This window comes from Cebus imitator, unplaced genomic scaffold (assembly GCF_001604975.1).
Source record: "Cebus imitator isolate Cc_AM_T3 unplaced genomic scaffold, Cebus_imitator-1.0 Scaffold525, whole genome shotgun sequence".
NCBI classification, from domain to species: domain Eukaryota; kingdom Metazoa; phylum Chordata; class Mammalia; order Primates; family Cebidae; genus Cebus; species Cebus imitator.
Genome location: NW_016107840.1, coordinates 183966 through 204686, shown reverse-complemented (window position 1 = coordinate 204686; position 20721 = coordinate 183966). Strand labels below are relative to the sequence as shown.

The 20721-nt window shown below is 42.0% G+C and overlaps 1 pseudogene; it reads left to right on the top strand.

Annotated features, from left to right (window-relative positions):
• Positions 1–1911, top strand: part of LOC108293197 — a 7195-nt pseudogene extending 5284 nt beyond the window's left edge.
• The last annotated feature ends 18810 nt before the right edge of the window (positions 1912–20721 follow it).

The following is a 20721-nucleotide window of genomic DNA, read 5'->3' as shown; positions in this document are numbered from 1 at the left end:
GCATGTGCCTGTAGTCCCAGCTACTCAGGAGGCTGAGGTGGGAGGATGGCTTGAGCCTGGGAGGTAAAGGCTGCAGTGAGCTGTGATTGTGCCACTGTACTCCAGCCAGGGCAACCGAGTGAGATCCTGTCTCAGCAACAACAAATAATAGTTCGACCTAACTCCCAGATGGGGGGAACAAATCTGAGTCCAGCCTTCTGTCTCCTTGCTGGTTGACCTTGCAATAAAGCCTTTCGATTTTTCAAAAGCTGGTGCCCTAGTATTGCATTATATGTGCATCAGTCAGTGAGCCTGTTTCTTGGTAACATCTTAAATTTTTCACCCAGAGAGGCGTGGTCCCGGCCCTCGGCGGGGCAGCAGCTCAACGCGCTGCCGGACCACTTGCAGCTGCGGCGCCGGGCCTGGGAAGCCGCCGTCCTGCTCGCGCCGCTGCAGCTCACCGACTCCTTCCTGCTGCGGTTCCTGCGCGCCCGGATTTCGATCTGGACCTGGCCTGGCGGTTACTAAAAAACTATTATAAGTGGAGAGCAGAATGTCCAGAAATAAGTGCAGATCTACACCCTAGAAGTATTACTGGCCTTCTAAAGGCTGGCTGCCATGGAGTCCTGAGATCCAGGGATCCCACCGGCAGCAAAGTTCTTATTTACGGAATCGCACACTGGGACCCCAAAGTTTTTTCACCTTATGATGTATTTCGAGTAAGTCTAATCACATCCGAGCTTATTGTACAGGAGGCAGAAGCTCAGCGGAATGGAATCGAGGCCATCTTTGATCTGGAAGGCTGGCAGTTTTCTCATGCTTTTCAAATCACTCCATCTGTAGCCAAGAAGATTGCTGCTGTACTTACGGATTCATTTCCATTGAAAGTTCGTGGCATCCATTTGATAAATGAACCAGTAATTTTCCATGCTGTCTTTTCCATGATCAAACCATTCCTGACTGAAAAAATTAAGGAACGGATTCATATGCACGGGAACAACTACAAACAAAGCTTGCTTCAGCATTTGGCATTCTTCCTCTGGAATATGGTGGTGAAGAATTATACATGGGGGACATTTGTCAAGAATGGACAAATTCGATAATGAAGTCTGAAGGTTATCTCAGCAGCATTTCTGAGAGCATTCAGTGAGATCTTATTTCATGTGAATGGCTTCCTAATTAAAAACACATGAGCGATATCCTACCTGGTTAAATGAATGAAAGAAAAGGAGCAAATCTTTTAAACTAATGCTTGTCTGATCTTTAAAAATGTAGAAATCTTCGGACGTGAGCAACCCTCTGTTTACCATGGGCATTTGGAAAGATTTTTTACTTTGTAAATACTTCCTATTCTCTACTTTTGAAGTAATGAAATGTCAGTACACCTTAAGAGCATAAAAATTGGCGATGTTATACTTGAAGAAAACATGAAAGTTATTACTAAAGTAGCTGTTCATGTGCATCTTTGTATGTTTCTACAGAATTATATTTTAAACAAGTTCTCTGATTATATTGATTTAGAGATAAATTTAGAAATATGTCACTTAAAATATTAGCACAAATCAGCTGATGATAAAAAATTAACACTTAAAGTGAATGTCAGATTAAATTATAATTCATTATAATTAAAATCTGAATATAGCTTCATAGTTATTTCTGTGGGCCAGCAAGACATTTCATCTCAGGGAAATTTTATTTTATTTTGGGACATTCACGCGATAGAGACTTTTTTTTTTCCTGGCAGAGTCTGGCTCTATTGCCCAGACTGGAGTACAGTGGTGCAATCTTGGCTCGCTGCAGCCTCTGCTGGGATTACAGGTGTGTGCCACCACACCTGGCTAAGTTTTGTATTTTTTATAGAGTCAGGGTTTAGCCATGTTGGCCAGGCTGGTCTCAAACTCCTGAACTCCAGTAATTTGCCTGCTTTGGCCTTCTGAAGTACTGGGAATATAGTTGTGAGCCATCGAGTAGGGCCACAATAGAAACTTTCAATTAAGGAGTCTATATGCCATACTACTGCGTATAGCAGCATTAGGTCTCTATGAAATCATTCATGTTGATGTAATTGATTAACAAAAATAATTTGGAAAACATATCAGGCACAGCTGATGGCTTCTCAATACCTGTTTTGCATTTTTAAACTAATCAAGAATGTAATTTTAACTTTTGCTTATGGTTATTCTTATGACTGCATAGAAAGGAATGGAATCATATTTAGTTGTCTTATACATGGACTGTTTTTAGTTAACAATAACGTAACTAGACAAAGGAAAGGAAATGTTTACATTTCAAAAAATTACTGTCAATTACATCTGTTATTCTTCAGATTATCCATAAAATAATATGAGTTTGGTTATTATATCAGAATATTCTGACCAAATCCTGAAAGTCTTATTAGCTTAAAAAACATCTGGTAAAGGCTGGGCATGGTGGCTCACACCTGTAATCCCAGCACTTTGGGAGGCTGAGGCAGGATGAAAACTTGAGCGCAGGAGTTCTAGACCAGTCTGGGCAACACAGGGAGACCATGTCTCTATTTCAAAAAATAAAAATAAAAACAACTGGTAAAGATGTACTCTTTGCACTGCAGTTTGTAACATTTCATTTATTAAGAAAGATATCATCTCAGCTTTCATATTCAACATAGCTCTCAATTTATGACATCATTTTTATACTTAGTATTTTATCATTTCTTAATTTTTTAATAAACTTGAAAATGAAAGAATATGGGGTCCGAAATCTGTTAAACATTTGTTCAGCTAGTTAGGTTTTCTACATTAATCATATAAATTAATAGTACCTTTATGCAAGGATATATGAAGGGTGTTTTTCTTTATAAGAAAATTAGTTTAATCAGGTGAGCTGATACTTATGATTGTACATATTTCTATGATAAAATTGAGTGTAATTGTGGATGTTCTTTAGAAAACATGTTTTGATTTTGACAGCATTGGGAAGCTAACAACATTATAATTTTTATTAAAAAATTAGACTGGAAGTTTTCTAAAATACACTTTGAGGTCTTTCAAAATAAAAGCATATTATTTGCAATTGTATAATTTAAAATAATAAAAGAACAAAACCACTTTAAAAGAATAAACAGTATCAATAACAAAAAACCTCTGGCTTACCCAACTTTTGTTCTTAGAAGTTTTATATCACCAGTTGCACTTCATTTATTTTTGGCTATTTCAAAGATTTTCTTATGACTGTGTAGAGGAGTGATTAGTAACTACGTAAAGGATAACATTTTTAAATGCCTTTTAAATGTGGTTTATAGGTGAAAGGATCAATGGTAAATAGAATTAAGATAAGTCAATTGATTTAGGTATATTTTATAATGGAACTTTGAAATGTTTATAAATGAAGCAATTCATGGAAGAACATTTAAAGAAAATTGAAGTGAATGGGCAAATTAATAAAGTGTCAAAGCAAATAATAGTCTAATTGTTTATGTTAATTTACTGTGATTATACCAGAAGTACCTTTTAAAAGATTAACTGTATTATGTGCTCATTGTGTTACTGAACTGCACAATAATTTATTTGTTTTAATATTGTTTGAAGGAAAATAAACATCTTTAACATAAAACATTTAAAAAAATTTTTTTTTCACATAATAGGAGTATGTTGTAATATCTAGTTTTTTAGCACCTCCTATGTGCCAGGCTTACATAAGTAAACTCACTTAATTCTTGTAGTGATCTAATTTAATCCCCATTTACATATATGAAAACTAGGGGACAGAGAAATAAAGTAGCCTGCCTAAAGCCTCACAACATGGAAGTGAGAAAAGGCAGAGACAGGATTTAGAGCAACATGGTAGGGCTGTGCTCTTCCAGCAGGTGAAACTTTTTTTTTTTTTTTTTAACTTAAAGATAGTTTCTGCTGGTTTCCAGGGGTGATGACTCACACCTGTAATCCCAATACTTTCAGAGGCCATGCTGGGTGGATCATTTGAGGTGAGGAGTTTGAGACCAGCCTGGCCAACATGGTAAACCCCGTCTCTACAAAAAATACAAAAATTAGCTGGGCGTGGTGGCAGTCACCTGAAACCCCAGCTACTCAGGAGGCAGAGGCCAGAGAATCACTTGAACCTGGGAAAGTGGAGGTTGCAGTGAGCCAGCCTCAAGCCACTGTACTCCAGCCTGGGTGACAGAGCAAGACGCCCTCTCGGTGGGAGGAGATACTTCCTGGTAGTTTGGCAGGTCAGTACACATACACGTACTGCATTTAAGAGCCACATGGAATTCCATGTTTTATTCTAGGGTATAAAAATGAAGCCTGCATATTGCTGCTTTAGCAAGTAGCCTTCTGTCCACCTTCTGGAATAGTGACTCATCTGGAAAGAGTGGACTCATTTCCTCCCTCATAAGTAGAAGTAGAGATTGTACATTGTGTTTCTAAAGACTGGTGGGTTCTTCTTAAAGGGAAGACATACTTTTTCTTTGTTAATAGTTAGAGCTCCTTTTTGAGCTTTACCTGAAAGAACTTTAAGCCTTAGTATGAGAGAAAGGAAGCACAATGAGTGTTTGCAGGAGTGGTACTAGAGAGATTTGGAGCTGGCATCCTAAGACAAGCCTGGGAGTAGGAAACAGGGCCAAGGTCTCTGGGTCCTGAGTCTGGGAACCTGGCCATTGGTCAATGGTCCCATCTGCGGCGTACGGCCTGGAATAGATCTGAATGGAGAAAGGGGAAAAAGTGCCCAGGAGGGATATTAGACCAGAGAAGGGGCGTCTTGCACCCAGAGGCAACTCAGCAGCACAGGCCCAGCGGTGGGAAAGGAATCTGCAGTGTTGGTCACATACCCTGCCTGCCCCGCCCAGTGGGGAAGCTCCTTAAACCCATGTCCCACCACAAATCCTTCTCACAGCTTAGCTGCCAGGGAGGGACTTCCCCTTAGTGCCCCAGGAATTTGGCAGGCTTTCAAGATCATCTTTTTCTCCTATTCTCAATCTCTTTTTCTGTTTGCTCCCATTTGCAGATATCCTCAACTTTATTTTCTAGCCCTTCTATTGAGTTGTCATCACTGCTATATCTTTTTTATTTCCAAGGACTCTTTTGTGTTTTTTATGACATTGATTCTTGTTTCATGGATGCAATATTTTTTCTTATTTCTCTGGACATATCATTTGTAGCTTTTAGGAAGGAAGCATCAGAGGCATTGTGTTCTTCTTGCAGTTTTCAGGCCCTTTCAGGTTTATTTCCTTAGGTCTCTATCTTCCATGTTAGAGGTTGTCCTCTAGTGGCAATTTCGGTTTCTTATATGTCGTTACATGGGGAGGGCAAAATAACAGATCCTACAAACAATTTCTCTTTTACAGAGGAACAGAATTCAAACACTATTGAATTCTACCAAAGAATATTGAATTCTGTTCCTCCATTAAAGAGAAATGACCTTCTTTTTTAAGTGACCATAAGATATTCATGAAAATTGACCAAATATTAGCCCACCAAGAAAATCTCAAGAAATTCCAAAGAATAGAAATTAAAAAATGCATTCTGTGATCATAATGCAGTAAAACTAGAAATTAATGACAGGTATTTTTAATCTGAAATTTCCTTTTTCCTGGTGATTTACAAATACTCTTTTAAGCAGCTCTTTGGAAAATAAAAAAATAAAATTATAAAATTTCTTGAAAATAATGATAAAAACAGATATGTAATCTCTGTGATAATGCTAAAACAGCTGTATTGTTACAGTATGTATATTGTTCTTTGTCCACAGCCCTGGCTCATAACTCCCATAGCCTTTGTTAGTTTTCTGTTACAATGTTGGGTGTGTTAGGTCTCAAGAAACAGAATCTCTCTGAACTTCTGTCCTTCTTTCACCTGCCCCAAGGCAGGAATCTAATCTTTACTCATTTCTGATTGTGGATCATAAGACCCTTATTCCAGAGAGGATTCCACTCCACACCCTGGGGCAGAATGCTGAGGTCCCAAGGCTTCCATAAAAACCCAAGAGGACTGAGTTCATAGAGGTTCCAGGTAGCTGAATACCTGGAGGCTCCTGGAGAATGGCACACCCATCGGGCATACCTCTGCCTACACAATCTCTTCATCTGTATCCTTTGTTACATCCCTTTAAAAAAAAATCAGGCCAGGCATGGTGGCTCACGCCTGTTATTCCCTCATTTTGGGAGGCCAAGGTGGGCACATCAGGAGGTCAGGAGTTTGAGACCAGCCTTGCCAACATGGTGAAAGGCCATCTCTACTAAAAATACAAAAATTAGCTGGGTGCGGTGACACCACCTGAAATCCCAGCTGCTCTGGAGGCTGAGGCAGGAGAATTGCTTAAACCTGGGATTCAGAGGTTGCAGTGAGCTGAGATCACTCCACTGCACTCTAGTCTGAGCAACAGAGCAAGACTTTGTCTCAGAAATAAAATAAAATATAATAAACCATTAAACATAAGTAAGTGTTTCCTTGCATTCTAAAAGCCACTGCAGTAAATTAAACCCAAAGATGGCATCATGGTAACCCCAGCTTTTTTTATTTAATAGACATAGGATCTCAATGTGTTGTCCAGGCTGGTGGCAAGCTCCTGTTGTCAAGTGATCCTCCTGCTCCCAGAGCACTGGGATTGCAGACATAAGCCATCATGCCCAGTTGGAACCCCAACTTGAAGCTCATCACTGAGAAGTCCCAGAGCCTCCCACTTGACACTGGGTGTCTAAAGGGAGAGAGAGTTGTCTAAGGGACTGAGAGCCCTCAAACTGTGAGATCTGACACTATCTCCAAGTAAATAGTATCACAGTGGAATTGGATTAGCTGCAGCTGATGTCCGCTGCTTGTTGGTGGGGAAAAGGTCACACATCTGGTCACAGACATCTTCTGTGTGGATTGCTGTGGTGGAGTGAAAGTAGAGGAAAAGCATGGTTTGAAAGTTTTTCCCAAAGAGCAGTTATTACAGGAAAATGTATAGCTTTAAGTATCTGGTGCAATAAAAATGAAAGCATAAATACAAATAAATGTAATGCCCAAAATAGAAAACAAAATGGCAAAGTAAACCAAGAGAAGCAAAAAAAAATTAACAAAGATAAAATTACAAATAATGACTTGGAAAACAGAAGAGTAAATATAGTAAATTTGAAAGCTAGATATTTGAAAAGCACAAAAAATACACAGGCTCTTATCTAATTTTAGCTTTAAATGGAGAGAAAAGATAAATACATAAATGTAGAAATAATAGCATAAAAAACAAAGCAATTTAAGATGATAGTACTTTGTGAACTCTGTGCAAATAAGTGTGAAAATTTAGAAGAAATAGATACTTTGTTTTGGACAAACACAACTTAGTAAAATTGAAACCAGTAGAAACAGAAAGTCTAAACAAACTAATTTCTGACGAGGAGGTGAAAAGCTGAATAGTTCTTTCACAGAAACAAAGAAACACTAAGCCAAATGATATCACAAAGGACTCTGCATAGTCTTGAAAGATCTGCTGGCTTGGCAGCGGTGACAGCGGCAGGGGCGGCGGCAGCAGCTCCTGTCAAGCCGCGCGCGCTGCTACCCCGCTCCGCAGCCCGATCGTCGCCCCCGACCCAGCCCAGGGCCCCGGTGTGGCTTATACATCCAATGGAATGTTATTCACCCTTAGAAAGAAAAATGCCAACACATACTACAATATGAATGAACCTTGAGGGCATTATGCTAAGTGAAATAAGCCAGTCGTGAAAAGACAAAAGCTGTATGATTCCACATATATGAGGTACACAGAGTAATCAAATTCATAGAGACAGAGAGTAGAATAGTGGTTCCCAGGGGCTGGGGGAGAGCGGAATGAGGAATTGTTCTTTCATGGGTATAGAGCTTCAGTTTTGCACAATGAAACAGTTCTGGAGATGGATGGCAGTGATGGTTGCACAGCAACATGAGTGTACTTAAACTACTTAGCTATACAATTAAAAATGGTTAATTTTCACATGTATTTTACCACAACCATTGTAAAAAGAAATCTAATGCATATGAGATTCACAATCGTATTAATATAATTTTTCCTTCAGAGGAGAGGAAAACATAAAAGCATTGTGAACTCTCCATGAATTCGTAAGCCAAATCATGTAGAATGCAACCTCTCTCTGCAAACTCTATAGCAGGATGGCAAACTGCAATGCTTACAGGAAACAGGCAAGCAAATGAGTGGATGGAGTCAGTGTACACAAAAGGGCCTTGTAGACCTCTGGCCAACTGGAGAGAACTAAAAATGTGAATTTAAAAAATATGTGAAATCATCAATTTTTATATTTTGGCAATGAATTCAATTTTAAAAAATCATTGTGTTGCCAAACAAAATGTACCTGTTGGCTGAATTTTATCTAGTGCTGTTATTTTGTGAACTCTGCACGAGAGATAAGGAGAAGGATACTAATGTACAGGCATCGTGACTTCTGTGGCCAGGCAAAGAGGCCATGGTGACACGGATGGAGGTTATGCACAGGCTCAGCAACATGGACTTGGACTCACCAAGGCTGACCTGGCTATGGCTACCACTGAGTGCCCAATTTCCCAGCAGCAGAGACCAACACTGAGCCCTTGATGTGGCACCATTCCTCGGGGTGATCAGCTACTTGGTAGCAGGTTGATTGTACTGGACCTCTTAAATCATGGAAAAGCCAGTGGTTTGTCTTCACTGGAATAGACACTTGCTCCGGATATGGGTTTGCCTATCCTGTATGCAATGCTTTTGCCAATACTATTATCCTTTGACACACGGAATGCCTCATCTGCCATCATATTACTCCACACAGCATTGCCTCTGACCAAGGCACTCCCTTTACAACTAAAGAAGTGTGGCAGTAGACTTATGCTAATGTAATTCACTGGGCTTACCATGTTCCCTATCATCTTGAAGCAGCTGTATTGATAGAACAGTGGAATGGCCTTTTAAAGTCACAATTACAATGCCAACTAGGTGACAGTACTTTGCAGGACTGGGGAAAAGTTCTCCAGAATCAGCGTCCAATGTATGATACTATTTCTCCCATGACCAGAATTCATGGGTTCAGGGATCAAGGGTTGGAAGTGGAAGTGACATCGCTCCCCATTATTTCCACTTCTCATCACCCCTAGTGACCCACTAGCAAAATTTTGTTTCCTGTTCCTGCAACTTTATGTTCTGCTAGATTGGAGGTCTTAGTTCCAGAGAGGGAATGCTGCCACCAGGAGACACAACAATGATTCCATGAAACTGGAAGATTGCCACCTGGCCACTTTGGGCTCCTCCTACCTCTAAGTCAGCAGGCTAAGAAGGAAGTTACGGGTTGGCTGGGGTGATTGAGCTGGATTATCAAGATGAAATCAGTCTACTACTCCACAATGGAGGTAAGCAAGAGTATGAGTGGAATACAGAAGATCCCTTAGGGTGTCTCTCAGTATTACCATGACCTGTGATTAAGATTAATGGGGAACTACAACAACTCAATTCAGACAGGAATATAAATAGCCCAGACCCTTTAGGAATGAAGGTTTGGGTCACTCTGCGAGGTAAAAAACAATGACCTGCTGAGGTACTTGCTGAGGTCAAGGGGAACATAGAGTGAGTGGTAGAAGAACGTAGTCATCAACACCAGCTACAACCACATGACCAGTTGCAGCAATGAGGACTGTAATTGTTGTATTTCCTCCTTGTTTTGTTAAGAACATGTTTGTGCATATATACACTTGTACTAAGAAAATATCTTCATTTTATTTCTTTTATTTTTGTTTATCATGTGATGTAAGATTTATTGACTTCATATCAGCATTTAAGTGTTGTTAACCTTATGTAATAGTGTTTAGGTTAAGGATTAGTGCACTTCCAGTTGTATGAAGGATAGCTGTATTCTGTTAGGCAAAATGATGACCTTATTGTTGTCTTTATTTGAAGATTATGTATGATTTCAGGAGATGTGTATGAGTTCAGGTTGACAAGGGATAAACTTGTGATGGTTAATATTGTCAAATTGATTGGATTAAAGGATGCAAAGTATTGTTCCTGGGTGTGTCTGTGAGGGTGTTGTCAAAGGAGATTAACACTGGAGTCAGTGGACTGGGAGAGGCAGACCCACCCTCAGTGTGGGTGGGCACCATCTATTCAGCTGCTAGCATGGCTAGAATAAAGCAGGCAGGAGAAGATGGACGGACTAGACTTGCTGAGTCTTCTGGTCTTCATCTTTCTTCCGTGCTGGATGCTTCCTGCTCTCAAACATCAGACTCCAAGTTCTTCAACTTTTGAACTCTTGAACGTACACCAGTGATTTGCCCGGGGCTCTTGCAAAAGGCTACACTGTTGGCTTCCCAACCTTTGAGGCTTTGGGATTGTGACTGGCTTCCTTGTTTCTCATCTTGCAGATGGCCTATTTTGGGATTTCACCTTGCAATCATGTGAGTCAATACACCTTAATAAAACAGCTATCCTATTAGTTCTGTCCCTCCAAAGAACCCAGACGAATACCTTGTTTTTCATTTTTCTCAGCCTGGGCCCAGCAATTTAGGGAATTAAAGGAAGGAATTCATTTGACTTTGCTCCCGTTTGTCATCTTCAGAGCTGAGAAGGAGGATTTCTCCATCTTCATCCAGGAGGCCAGATCTTGGATACCCTGTCCTTTACTGCTGAAGATGCTCCTTGTTCCCAGATTCTAGATCCAGAAGGCATCAGGACATCCAAAGGAAGAAAAGTTAGGGTCAAAAAACAAAACTTTCTGAGACTGTGGGAGCCAAGAGTTTCCATCCTCAGACTGCCTTCTGTGAAGAACTGGTGATTTTTCTAGAATGTCAATCCTATTGACTTGTGACCCTGTTCATGACTTAATCCAGAACAGTGCCTGTAGATGCGCAGTAAATACCTGTGAGATAAAAGGAGGAGATTTCTCTTTTATTCTTATTTATTTACAGATAGGGGTCTCACTGTTTCCCAGGCTGGAGTGTGGTGGTGCAATCATAGCTCACTGCAGCCTCACACTCCTGGGTTCAGGCAATTCTCCCATCTCAGCCTCCTGAGTAGCTAGAATTACAAGGGTGCACCAACACATCCAGATAACTTTTAATATTTTTTTATTGTTGTAGAGATTGGAGGGGGGGTGTCTCTCTATGTTGCTCAGGCTGACAACTTCTGGCCTCAAGTTATCCTCCTGCTTCAGCCACCCAAAGCTCTTGCTTGAGCCACCATGCCTAATCAGGAGATTTCATCAGAGATACTCATCTCTTGTATTTTTGTATTTTTTTATAAGAGAAAAGGTCTTGCTATGTTGCCCAGGTGGGGCTTGAACTCCTGGCCTCAAGCAATCCTCCAGCCTCAACCTCCTAAGTAGCTGGAATTACAGGTGTGTGAGATTGCACCCAGCTTGTCTGTTTTGGGATGGTCTCCAGAATCATCTCCTACTGGGGCTCTGACAAATGTTTCGTTGTGCTATTAGTCATGGAACTCTAAAACTTCCCCAGAAAGAATGTCTCTCTCTTACATCAAGAGAATGCCAGCCAAGAAGAATTTAGGTTGCAGATGGAATTAAGGCTGCTAATCAACTGGCCTTAAAATAAGGTTATTATTCTAGAGCATCCAGTTGGATCTAACATAATCATGTGTCCTTAAAACTATGAGGCTGAGACAGAGAGGAGGTCAGAGTGACACGATGTGGGACGGACTCAAACTACTCTTGCTGGTTTTAGAGATGGAGGATGGGCAGGCCAGGTGCGGTGGCTCACATCTGTAATCCCAGCACTTTGGGAGCCTGAAGCGGGCAGATCACTTGAGGTCAGGAGTTTGATACCAGCCTGGCCAACATGGTGAAACCCTGTCTCTACTAAAAATACAGAAATAAGCTGGGCGTGGTGGCACATGCCTGTAATCCCAGCTACTCGGAAGGCTGAGGCAGGAGAATTGCACGAATTTGGGAGGTGGAGGCTGCAGCGAGCCCAGATCGCACCACTGAACTCCAGCATGGGCGGCAGAGTGACTTTCTTCTCAAAAAAAAAAAAAGGAAGGGGGCCCAGGAGAATTAACTCAAAACAAAAAATATCAAGGATGCTTATAAAATTAGGAAAATACACTAAAATGCTACTGTGAGTCTATTAAGTATGTACATGTATTAGAATTATGGGAATGTTTTTCCTAGCCTCTTTTTGTTTTTCTTCCTTTTTTTGAGACAGGGTCTTGCTCTGTCACTCAGGCTGGAGTGCAGTGGCATGATCATAGCTCACTGTACTCTCAGCCTCCTGGGCTCAAGTAAACTTACTGCCTCAGCCTTCTGAATAGCCAGAATTATAGGCATATGCCACTAAGCCTGGGTAACTTTTCTTTTTTTCATAGATGAGGTCTCTATGTTGCCCAAGCTGATCTTGAACTCATAAGCTCAAGCGATCCTCCCACCTCAGCCCTCAAAGTGCTGAGGTTACAGTCATGAGCCACCACGCCTGGCCTGCGTTTTTTGTTTGGTTTTTTGTTTTTCAGATTCTGTATTTGTCTAGTTGACATCCATTAATCACAAAGCCAAACTAATGGTCAAAGTTGTTTATACCTCCCCTGCAATCTAGCTTCTGTGAGTGTGTAAAAATCATTTTGCAAGCCTTCCAACCAAACCCAAGTCCATAGTTCGAACCACTGTCTTCATGTAACTCTCTCACACCAAGCCAATATTTCCCCTTTCCTAACTCACCCAAGGCCAGGTACCAGCTAACTACAGACCACCCTAATAGCCCAGAGCTCGCTGACGTTACTCAAACCAGCTAATCCCAAGCTTTTTCCCCTTCCTTGTCCTGCCTTTCCACCAGAAATTTCAATTAAAATTCTGGCCTTTCCCCTCACTTCTGCTCTTGCTTCCTGTTCAAACCTGGTGCTTTTCCTTGTGCCCCTGCATGGAAAGGCACGCTCCCAGTCCCTGAGAAACGTAAGTAATAAAAATCTTTCAGTGTATTGACATCCCTCGTGTCATTTTAGTCATCTCCGTAAATTAAAATTCTGTACATTTGGAATCAAATGGCTAATAGAAATAGAATTCATGTGACATGGTAACAACCAAGGAAATGAGAACATTGAGATAAAGACAAAATAGGAATAGGAAAAATTAGATGAAGCTGGGAAATACTCGTATGCAGCAAGCACCCAGTAAGGCTTTTAACCTTGTGGAGGAGGAAGGGAAGGGTGACTGAGTATGTTTCAACTGCCACAGATAAAAGAACACAGGATCACCTCAAGTAATCAGGCAATCAATCACAAGACAGCAACCTTGGAGTTTAGAGAATCATAGCTCCTGGTTTCGGGAATTGAGAGATGTTTCTTTCCCTCATCATCATATGGAGGGAGACTTGATAATGTAGCATCCCTGATTCCCCAGCATAAGCTGTGGGGAGCCCTTTCTTGAACCATCTCTCAATTTAGCTGGTGGCATAAACCCCAAGGCACCTTTTCATAACTGCATCTCTTGAACGATGTTCTTGAGCGGTGTGTTGAAGAGTTCCATCTGGTGCTTGCTTTTCTTTCTTTCTTTCTTTTTTTTTTTTTGAGATGGAGTCTTGCTCTGTCGACCAGGCTGGAGTGCACTGGCGCAATCTCGACTCACTGCAAGCTCTGCCTCCCGGGTTAAAGTGATTCTCCTGCCTCAGCCTCCTGAGTAGCTGGGATTACAGGCCCGTGTCACCACCCCTGGCTAATTTCTGTAGTAGAGACGGGGCTACGCCATCTTGGTCTGACTGGACTCGAACTCCTGACCTCCTGATGTGCCCCTCTCAGCCTCCTAATGTGCTGGTATTACAAGCGTGAGCCACCGCGCCCAGCCTGTTGTTTGCTTTTCTAATCTCACTTAATCCAAAGAGAAATTGCACAGCGCTTACACCTACTCTTTCTCAACATTTTGAGCACGCACATTTTCGGCCAATAAAAGCTTTTAGGGACTGATATTTAAAAGACATTTTCTAAATATAAAAGTACATTATTAAATGAAATATGGTCATACAAATCAGGCATCCCTATGCTTTCCCCATTTGAGTATCACTGATCTGGAGACAGAAAATAACTGTTATTTTTCAAGCAGTTCTCCTCAAATGTTATTTATTGCAATTGAGCTGTTGGGGCCGACAAGGTTTTAAGAGAACTGCAAGTCTACAACCAGATAAGGAAGGGCAGCTCCAGCGCTTTAAACAGCCGGCCAGGCCCGGAAGGCTTCCAGGCTGAGGACTCTCAGGGGCAGGGCTGGCCGTGGTCGAGGAAGAAAAGGGGAAGAGATGGCCTCTGGGAGATGGACGGCCCAGAGGACCTGGTTTCTGGCAAAGGAAACCACATCGGCCAGGAGCCGTGGCTCACGCCTGTAATTCCAGCACTTTGGGAGGGCAAGGTAGGAGGACTGCTTGAGCCTAGGAGTTTGAGACCAGCCTGTGGGACCACTCCCCCGTCTCTAAAAAGAAAATACAAAAATTAGCCGTGTATTTAGGTCAATATGTGATAGTTTACTCTGACTAGTGCGGTCTTAGATGTAATTATTTCGTAGGCGTGGAGATGCACGCCTGAGGCGAGAGGGTCGCTTGAGCCCAGGAGGCTGCAGTAAGCTGTGACAGCGCCACCGAACTCCAACCTGGGTGACAGAGCGAGGCTCTGTCTCAAAAAAAAAAAAAAAGGAAGGGAAAGAAAGAAAAAAGAAAACCAGATTAGCATTTGGGGTGCCCCTTCCCCTCAGCCTTAGCAAGATCCTGTGTTTTGAAGCGGAAGGCAGATGCGTGGTTCAGTCTTGCCCAATGTTCAGACCACTCCTCACTTTTCACATCCTGGAGAAGGAGCTGTCAGGTTTGACCACGGTCAGGCAGCAAATATAGTCCAGGGGACCGCTAGAGGTGAGGTTGTCCGCAAGACTGGCGTCACTGCGTGGGCCGAGCAAAAACCTGAGTCAGGAGGCAGCCAAGCAAGGTCAGTGGAGGGGGCGGGGTCCGCAGTGGGGCGGGGCTTGGGAAAGTCTGGTGCGAGGGCGGGGCGGGGCCAGAGGTGAGCTGAGGCCGGATCATGCGGTGGGGGCGGGCTCTGTAGCCCATTGAGGCTCGCGCCTGCGCACGGTCCCTGGGCGGGGCGGGTGCTGTGCGCGCGGGTTTCGCGGACTCTGAAGGGCGGAGTCCGGCCAGGCGCCGGTTGGCGAGTTTGGAGTCCGGCGCTCCCTCAGGCCATCGAGGCGATGCTGGTTGCTGAGGCTCCAGCTACGGGGACGGCGGGGGTGTGACGGGCGGCCCTAGCCTCACCTTCCGTCCTTGGGCCCGCAGGTCGCTGGGCGGTCTGCTGCTGGGCCGCGGAAGAGGAGGCAGCGTGACCTCCGCACGGTGAGAGCGGGGCTCAGGGCCGGAGTCGGGCTCGGGGTTGCCCAGGGCAGCCCAGGACTAGGCGCGCAGTCCGGGGCGGGGCGGTGGCCCGGGGTCCCAGGCTGAGGTGGTGGCGCCCTCCTGTCCCCCGGCCTCCTGGTTGAGCCTCTCCAGCTCCCCGCGGACTTGGGGCGGGCGCGGACCCGGCAGGCTGGAGGGCGCCCTCCCTGCGGCTGTGACAGCGTGGGGCCCCGGGCCGCGGGCGCCGCCGCCTTTCAGGGGACATGAGGGCGAGGCTGAGGTACTCAGTGATTTCAGAGCCTGGTAGCTTGTGAGAGTACATGAGGAAAGTACCGGGGCTCCCCGAAGGGGTATGATTTTTTTTTTTTTATTTCGGGGCTAAATCAAAGACACACCCCGAAACACATCCTGAGGTGAAACTTTGGCGGGGCACACCGTTGCCGTAGGTTCAGATCTTCTCTCCTCTCTTTAGGCATGTATTTTCATACATTTTATTTTTAATGCACCAAGTTTCATGCGAAAGTAAAAGGAGGAATGAAAGGACCTCTTTGTGGGGGCCCTTGGTGGTAAAGCTGAAGTTTTCATTTCAGTAATTGCATATTCATCTGTGTGGGCTCCCTGGACAATGAAGCTGGCGGCTCCCAGACTAGGCCTTAGCCGGGTGGAAATGACTGATGCAAGGACTCTGTGGTCTCAGATTAGAGCGTTGGTTGCTCGCTCCTGTAGGTGAGAAATTGAGCTTTAAGCTTTTCAAAATGGCCATATGAAAGGCATTCCTTTTTCCCTGAGCTTTAAAATATAACACAGCCTATTGATTTGGCCAGTTCTCCCACCTGTTTCCTTTTCCATGTTGATCAGTAGCTTAGTTTGAATGTAGTTGGATCATCTTGGAAGATTATGTTAGGCTTAAAAATGCCCCATCTTATAATATAGTTCATCATTTTGGTGCTTTCCTTTAAGCTGAAAGCCTAAGAGCAGGATTACAAAGTCAGAGGGTATGAAGGTTTTGTTAATTTTGAAAATTATTACCAGATTTACTTCTAAACATACTGATTTGCACTGACTACAGTACAGTTTGGTTTACTAGTTCTATCATACTTTATAGGTTTTTGCTTTTAAAAGTTTATTTTTTAAAAACAAGGATAAGGTTACTTGCAGTCTAACATCATAGTCCATAGTAGAAAAGCAAATGCAGTATTCTTGTTTTATTTTCTCCTTTATTTGTCCATCATCCATAAGTTTATTGGAATCTTCTCAACAATTTTCATTAGCACTGGTATCATAAATATATTAATCTCTTGAAAAATATTTCTGATGTTTTTCCTCATAGGCTTTGTAGGTCTTATATTATTATATTTATAGTATTATATATCAATTTTAAAGTCAGTGTGGCTGGGTGCAGTGACTCATGCCTGTAATCCCAGCATTTTGGGAGGCTGAGGTGGAAGAATCGCTTGAGCCCAGGAGTTCAAGACCAGCCTGGGCAACATAGTGAGACCCCATCTCTATTTAAAAAGAGAAAAAGATAAAAGAAAAAAGTCAGTGATTTTTGTCTTTTGATTGTGTTATCTGAGAATGAATGTCATGCTCCTGTCTGATGCATACTTTTATTTTCTTAAGCTTCTAGAGTTCATTTGGTTATGTATATATATTTAGAAAGTTAATATGCAATTGAGATCAAATTCCATTTATGTGTAATTTATGTTATAGAAAACTACATTATTATGTTTTCATTCTTTTTTTCTGAACTTAAATAGGAAAACAAAACAAAATAACCCAACTTTTTTAAAAAAATAGGTACTTATTTTTTAATAATTGATGGTGAATTTTTGATAAATTAAAATTTTATGACAGCAATGTATTGGTTAATTGAAATTTTTGTCTGTTCAAGATTAACCAGAGGTTTATCTTTAACTCTTGTTGTTAATCATTCTAAAATATATGAAAGGAAAGCTTAGTAATCTGCTCCTATTGCAGAGTAGGCCATTCTAGGTAGATGAGACAGCACAGGATAATAGTTTACCTTGAGTGCTATGTTTTGTTCTGGTTCCTGGCATTGAGTGTCTTACATAGTCCTCAGCAATCCTCGAAGATAGGTTCTTTTAGTATGTTCATTTTGTGTATATGAAAATTTAGAGACCGTAACCTGCCAAAGATAACATAGGTAGTGAGCATTGGAAGTGGAACTCAGCCTACTTTTAAAAGATGCTACAGGTATCGATGGACTTACAACCTGTGCAACTTACGACCATTCGACTTTACGACCACAATCACTAGCCACGACTGCTCCGCTGTAGATTTTTGGAAACACTACAACATTTTGATATGTATCAAGAATATCGCTACCACCTGGGAGGCTGTGACGACAAAGTGCATGAATGGCATCTAGAAAAATTGTGTTAAGCTATGTTAATGATTTTGACGGATTTGACAGTGAACATGAACTTCAAACGATTCGGGAAAAAATAGTAAAACTCGCTAAAGACCTTTCTTTGGAGTGTGAAATGGAAGATGTCGAAGAATTGCTAGACAAAGAATCCGGAGAGCTTACCAATGAAGAGCTAATCGAACTGGAAGAAGAAAGAGTGGTGAAAGAAGAAAGAAGAGAAGCAGAGAAAGAAGAGGAGGAGCCAGAAAGAAAGTTCACCACTACGGGATTATCAGACAGCTTATCTTTACTGAATAAACTTCTTGTACATTTCGAAGCAATGGACCCAAACATCGAATGATTTGCAAGGATTGAACGGATGGTGCACAATGTGTTTCGTCCATATCGTGAAATTTATGAAGAAAAAAAGAAACATACAATTCAGACAAAGCTCACCATGTTTATGAAAAAAACCAACTCTGGTAACCCCAACTGCCGCCTCAGATGATGACATCAACGATCTGCAGCCAAGCACCAGCGGCCAATAAAATGTTTCGTACATATTTATATATTTTGATATGTTTTGCAATTGGGAAAATGTTTCCTATGGTATTTTTTACACCTGTATTTTGTATTTTTGTATGCACCTGTATTTTGTAATTTTGTATGTTTTCAAATATTAAACCAGTTGTACTGGTAATGCAGTGTTTTACTTAAACCTGACGAATGTAAAAATAAGAAACAAAATGGTGTAGAATGATACAAATGGCATAAAATGAACAAAGAAAATTATGATATATAACAATAATGAAAGAAAATTATGATAAAATATGACTTAAAGATTTTTATAACATCATTTCACAGTACTGTACCTATAGCCTACTCAACTTACAACCAAATCGTGTTACGACCGGTCTGTTGGACCCAATCGTGGTCGTAAGTCGAGCACCAGTTGTATTTGATGCCAAGGATTTGGACTTCATTTCTTAGACATTGGAAATATCAGGTTTTGCAAAGCAAGGGGGTGATATGGTATGTTATCTCTTTTGGGGAGATTGCTCATGTGACAAAGTGGTATATATTGAATTATGTTTGTAATAGGAAGTGGTTGAAATAGTCATGTGGGAAATGAAGCCTAAACTTTGAGGTGGAAGTGCAGATCAGGGGATATTTTGGAAAGATACAGAATTTAGTAATTGATCTATAAGAGATTGGGAAGGCAGAGTATTGATTTGGAAGACATAGAGTGGGGTAATGACAGATGAATATGTGCTCACAGCCCTTTGTTATATTTTTTTCACAGCATTGACTGTGATGTATTGTACCTATTCTGGTGACACATCTGTCTCCCCCACTGGATTGTGTGCTTGTCAAGGATAGGGACTGGGTAGAGGAATGAGTGAATATAGGATGAGATAATATGGAAAGACATCAAGAGACTGAACTGGGAAACACCCATCACCAAAATGCAAGAGTGGGTGGAGGAAGAGAAGCTCTAGAATGTGACAACTGTCAGGGAGGATGGGGAAAGAGCCATCAGGGAGGGAGCAGAGGGGAGGAAAGTATTAGCACAGATGTGAGCATGTAGAATGCTGCCACCTCAGGCTGCAAACAGTTGTGGTTGGTGTGGCCTGTTGTCATAAGCTGATGAGTGGTTGTATGGGGTGACTTTGTCTTTCCTTTGTTACAGACCGCTCCCCCTATGGCCCCCACACCCCTCCCCGCCAAGCTTTCTCTGAGTATTTGGTTGCTTTCTGCCTCTTTGGCTTCTGACTTCTGCTTGCTACAGGTGCTGATGCTGGGGTGTGATTCAGCCTATTGAGATTAACCAACGAGAACAGTCCTTTCTTTTTAAGTGAATTGACCAGTCACAGTATGTGAGATGTAATCTCTGAGTTTTTAGCTCTTCTCTGCTGAGTTGATTGCTTTGGAATGCTGTACGTAGATTTACTTCTCTACCTTTAAAGACTTTTGGTTGGTTATATTATGGTTTGGAGCCATTGGGAAGCCAGAGGATTCTTAAAGGTTGGATTCATGAGCACTGAAGTTTTTCATCTGTTTCCTTTTCCGTGTTGATCAGTAGCTTAGTTTGAATGTAGTTGGATCATCTTTGAAGATTGTTGGTCTTAAAAATGCCACAGATTATTTCAAAAAATTAAGAATCTCTCTGTTTTCTTTGTACTTTAAAGTTATATGAGACATAGGCGCTTGTTTTACATTTTCTTGGTCAGTTCCTAACTTCATATGTCTATTTCTTAATGAGTTACTTGATAAAGGAATTTGCTCTTGATTTTTTCTACAACCATTTGCTTCTGGCCATCCTTACCCTGTGTTCTCTGCCTTCTCTGGTTTTCATCTACCTGGTTTCTGGCCTTGGTAAGAACAGTAGGAAGGGGAAAACAGAAAAAGCATGAGTGAAGCTCCTCCCTTCCCTTGGTTATGATAGTCGTTACTGCTCTCCTCCCTGCCATCACTGCTCCCAGCTGTTCGCTTTGGCATGGTCTCCTACCCTGTATGTCGAGGTCTGTCTGTGGGAATAGAAATGCAAGGCATGGCTCTTTAGCTGAGGAATGGTGGGCATCTCAGCGTTTTGGTCCTTTTGTGATCTCTGTTTTTGTGCCTGGTATTGAAAAGCCAGCTCAGTGACATCTTGTATCTGAGCATATGTTTTCTGTTCCTGGGCATTCTACTTCTCTCTCTTTTCTTTTTGAGACAGGGTCTGACTTTGTCACCAGTAGTGCCATCATGGCTCACTGCAGCCTTGACCTCCTGGGCTCTAGCTATCCTCCTGCCTTGGTTTCCTGAGTAGCTGGGACTAAAGGCATGAACTACCATGCCTGGCTAAGTTTTAAAAATTTTCATAGAGACAGGGTCTCCCCATGTTTCCCAGGCTGGGCTCAAATATTTAGGAAATATTTAGGTGATATTTCTTTTCAAGGGTGGGGAGGCAGGAATGGCCATCTTTTTGTTTTGTTTTTTTTATTTAAAAATTTTCCTCAAGTATATTTTCCTCAGTTTAGGAATAGTATGGCTTGTCAACCTTTATTTATTATTGGTACCAGCTAGAGTTGTAGACTTGGCCACTGCTGGGGTCTTGCTTTT